Here is a 4,574-nt window from a genome sequence, read left to right on the forward strand (position 1 = left end):
GGGGGGTAGCACGAGAAGCACCAGGGAGCAGCCGCTAGATAGCAACGAGCAGATTAGCGCTGATGTGCCTTGCGTCCTTCTAACCTCGACTGTTCTTCTATTCTTGATAGCACGTGCCGGCCAAACAGTATAGTGCACTAGGGTTCGCAATTGTCGTGTACACTCAGGAAAGACAGTCTTCAATTAAGTAAATGTATTTGCCCCAATGCCTACGGGTTTGGTTGAAATAGCCCGTGGAAATTGCTATCTGCATACAAAAACTGACTTTTACTGGGTGGTATTCTATAGTTGTTTATCATTGTGGGACTATTGGGATATCTCACCTACCCTCCTTCACTATAGTGAACACCTATAGGTTGTCTCTATCGTGCTTTGGGTCTAATGAAAACAATGAAATTTCTGCCCTATTTCCTTTTTTTTTTTTAAATGATTAAGTGTCACACACTATGTGTGGAGTGTGCGCGTGGGTTGGTGAAGGGACACACCCCGAGTGGCTTTCCATGTATGACGTACATGTGTGGCATATGCCGCGCTGTCACGGGGCGGGGCGCGCACCACACACCGGACAATCGCGCTGACGTGAGAGTGGGCGGCCGGCACAATGCAGAGAGAGAGAGAGAGAGAGAGAGAGAGAGAGAGAGAGAGAGAGGTGGGGCGAGCAGCAGTGGAGGGCTACTGTGCTGAACTGAGTGACCAGCCAGCAGTAACAGCCAATCGCGATCAATTGCATGACAGCAGCCAGCAGGATGCAGGACGGACAACAGACGCGACCAGAGAGCTGCGACAGGGGAAAAATTGAACGGAAACTGTGTTTCTCTGCTGCCAGTAGTTTGCTCTGGAGAAAAAAAAATCTGCTAATAAGCTTTCTTTGGGAGCAGCAGCAGTCACCCTTAGTCTCCTACATCGCCGTTTGCGCACCATCCCTCCTATCGCTTCCTCCTTTGATCGTTCGCATCCTCCCCTTCCCTAGTGTGCACCTCCATCCCTTCCTCTGTGCAAGGGTGAGAGAGAGAGAGAGACGGAAAAAATGCACGCTCCGTTGCTCACCGTGCTTTTGTCCCCTGCGTCGTCTTTCGCAAATCACGCCGTCTTGTTGCAATTTGCATCCTTGACGGAAGTATAGTGTGGACATGATACATTGAGGTGGAATATGTTGCCACCTTGTTGCCTTTCCCAACCAACTCTTTCTCTCTGCGAGAATAAGTTCTGCTTAGCCGCGAGGGGGAGGGAGCAGCCTATCGCGCCATTCTGATAAGCCGTTCTTCCGAGCGCCCCCCCCCTCTCTTCTCTCTCTCGTTTTCCTGCCCCTGGCGTGTCCGAGCACCGCAGTGCCGCCCGCCACAACCAAATTGTATTAAAAACGAATTACAACAGGGCGTGGAAATCTAAATTGCATTTCGCCAGCAATCAGGGCCAAAGGGTTAGGGCAGCAGCGCCCGCGCGTCCACCGGCCATCACCATCCCGTATTATTTTCAAATTTTTACTCTCCGATCCTTTCTTTCCTACGAAAACAATTTATATTCTGGCTTTGGATACACAGAAACACCAATAATTATATCGATCGAACCCCTGCCTGATATACCTTCTACCATATATCTGCCATAAAACCAGGTGCTGGTACGGTACCATCTGCCCTCCACCTCTCGCCCTCGTTGGCACCTGCCGAACGTTGTCTCAAGATTCCTCATACCAAAGTGCACACGACATGGATGCACACACACACAAACACACACACACACACACCCCGTCATCACTGCCCCGGGGCCACAGCGATCAGCATCACGTAATGACACGATCACCGTCCCTCCGCCGTACCGCCCGCCGCTCAGTATGCGGGACCGGCCTCTCTCTCTCTCTCTCTCTCTCGGGCCACCTGCCGGGCGGGGCAACACCTTGCGGAAATAACACTGATGTGTCGGTAACTGAAAAAGGCCTGACCAGCCCAGCCGGCTCGATCGTGAGGCCCGTCCCGATCACAGCTAATAAACCAGTCCCCCCCTTCACCTCCCCCCACCCGTTCCTGCCCCTCCTTCTCTTCCTCTCTCGTTCTCTCGTTCGCTTTCTGTCCCTCTCACCGACTGCCTCTCCCTTGCCGCGAGAGGATGCCTTTAGCACGACGGAAAAAGATCCTCTCCACTGCGGATCGTTGACGATATGAAAGGGCCACGCCAGGGCAGGAAGCTGTTGGGGCCTAGTGGGCCCCGTGGAGGTCGCAGGCGCGCCACCCACACAGCAGCACCACGCCCCGCCACCCCACCGCGCGCCGATGTGGCTGCCTCGGACTCCATACGAGGATGTCGACGGCAGAGGATGACAGCGAAGTTCTGATGTTACTTTTGTTGCAATGTTTCTATTCCTTGCTGTTAAACAGACACCAACATGGCTCACCATTTTCTATCTGGGTCTTCCTGGTAGTACTATCGATACTCCTTTTTGGTGAAGCACTTTGGTGCAAGGTTGAAGTGGAGAAGTTATCCTTAGAACACAGCAACACCATTCACTGCACTGCCACATTATTTCGAACGCCACCACGAGGACGTCATCGGTCACCTCGCCGTCCCGGACAGAGACACGACAGAGGAGGGCGTCATTCGCAATCCGTGTTCGCCTCCCTCACAGACGCCATCGGGGGCCTCTCGCTCCCAGACATCACCGCAACGGGCAGAGGGTCGTCGTCGAGGACCTCGAGAACGATCACGACACCACTTCGATCACGACGAACGCGATGGCAACGACGCGGTGTCGCCCGGGCGGCACCCCAGGCTGGTCCGACTCGACACGGTGACTGACGGAGGACGACTGGCGTGCGCTGCAGTCAGCAGGGAGGAGGAGGGGGAGGCTGTGCCGCTGTCAGCCGGCTGGGCCTCTGGCCCGGCACGCTGCAGCGTCTAACCAGCTGTCAAAATGAGGGGAGGGGAGAGGGGCAGAGGGAGGAGGGGAGGGGTCGCTGGGGGAGGACACGCTTTGCAATGGAGGAACACACTACTATAGGGGTTGCAGGGCGCGGAGGGGAGGGATGGAAATGTGATTGTGGGGTGGGGGAACATGGCTGGCGTGTCTAGCGTGCGTGCGCGTGCGCCGGGGATTAGCAAGCCCTAGTACCAACGTACGGCAACTTCGCGCCAAGACATTAGCACATTTACTATACACCTTACTTTCCAAGTAAACTCATGCCGGTGATTCGTTTTACGTAGGGTGATTGAAATAATTTGAAAACCACGAAGTTAGGCCGGAGACGAAGAACAATATCTTTTTCCCTTGCAAAATTACTAATTACAACCGAATTTTTTCTTGTTCTATTTGTGGCTTTTTCACGAATATGAATGAACCGCGCAAAAAGAAAATGTCATCAGTGCTCCTTGTCCCCGCGGCATCGGTTTTGGAGTCGCTCCTGGCAATATCCCCTTTTATATGGATGTCATTAAAGAGTCTTTCGCTCCGCTCTCTTCAGGCCGTCGCGCACACAATGTCCCCTAATACCTGCTGACCGACGCGCTGACCGGTGGTCGGTCAGCAGTGCCAGCGCGGTGTGTACTTTCTCTCGCCCCGCGCGGCGGGAGGTCGAGGTGCAAGCTGCGCCGCTTCCGAAAGATTTTAAAAGAATTGACATTGACGGATAAGGGTTTGCAAGGGGACTGATACTGAAAGTTTTGCCCACCAGTTTCGGGCAAAGCAGCAGCAGCACAGTGGCTGTCACTAACCCCCTCTGGCCCCCTGCCCCCCGACCCTATGTGCAGCCAGTGGGGGCAAGCTGTGTTTCCGATTACGTCAAGTCACAATGAGAAGAAAAGCTCGTCAGTCAGGGGGTCTGTTGAGCAGGAATTCTTTTCACTTCTCCGTCGGTGCAGTGCGCGTCGAGTCTGTCGCTAGTCTTCCCCCCGCCAGGGGGGAAAAATGGGAGGACTGGGAGGGGGAGCAGTGGGGAGAAAAAAGTAACGAGGTACGACTTAGTACAGGGCCAATTTGCAGGGCAGAGAGAGAGAGAGAGGGGGGGGGGAGAGAGAGAGAGAGAGAGAGAAAGCGCTCACTGGGATCGACGACAGCATTGCGTCCGTCGACGTCGCGGGAAACTTATTTCGGAGAGTTTCGGACGGCGCGGGGTTGCCACCCCCTATTCGTATTCATAACCACTCTGGGCACGCACGTGTTCGTCAGGCCGCGGCGAGCGCTGGGTGTTAAGGGGGTGGTGGTTCATTCCGTATAAATCTGCGTTATCCCTGGCCGCTGCCTCCGAAGCTTTTTCCTGTTTCGCGAGACGGCGGAGAAGCAGAGGAGAAGAAAGCCCAGGCTTGCTGTGCTCCCCGCTGCTGTATCCTGTTGGACGGGGAGGGCCTCCCGCTGGGCGGTGGCGCGACATCCGCCCGGGAAGCGCTGCTGCTGCTGCTCCCGCCGCCGCGCCGCCCATGTGCGGCGTGTTCCTCCCCCGTCAGCTACCCCCGTCCGCTACCCCCATCCCCCACCCCTCTCTGCCCTTGTGACTGATTGACCCGCGCCCACACAACATGGGGGGAGGAGGGTCAGCGCGCCAGCGAGGTCAGTCGCCAAAACCATCTCGAACGCTCAGTCGACCTAT

At 55.5% G+C, this 4,574-nt stretch overlaps 1 protein-coding gene across 7 annotated transcripts in view; it reads right to left on the reverse strand.

The window, feature by feature from the left end:
• LOC113207477 (homeotic protein antennapedia-like) overlaps nt 1-4,574 on the reverse strand; it is a 186,887-nt gene that overhangs the window by 42,895 nt on the left and 139,418 nt on the right. Inside the window, exon 1 of one of the 7 annotated variants that reach the window (XM_052271410.1) lies at nt 2,390-2,782. The exons of the other annotated variants lie outside the window; for them this stretch is intronic. The gene's annotated coding sequence lies outside the window, so the exon portion shown is untranslated. Of the gene's footprint in view, nt 1-2,389; nt 2,783-4,574 lie in introns of those variants that run through there. 7 annotated transcript variants of the gene reach the window in all.

Source organism: Frankliniella occidentalis, unplaced genomic scaffold, assembly GCF_000697945.3.
Source record: "Frankliniella occidentalis isolate FOCC.00 unplaced genomic scaffold, Focc_3.1 Scaffold161, whole genome shotgun sequence".
Taxonomy (NCBI): domain Eukaryota; kingdom Metazoa; phylum Arthropoda; class Insecta; order Thysanoptera; family Thripidae; genus Frankliniella; species Frankliniella occidentalis.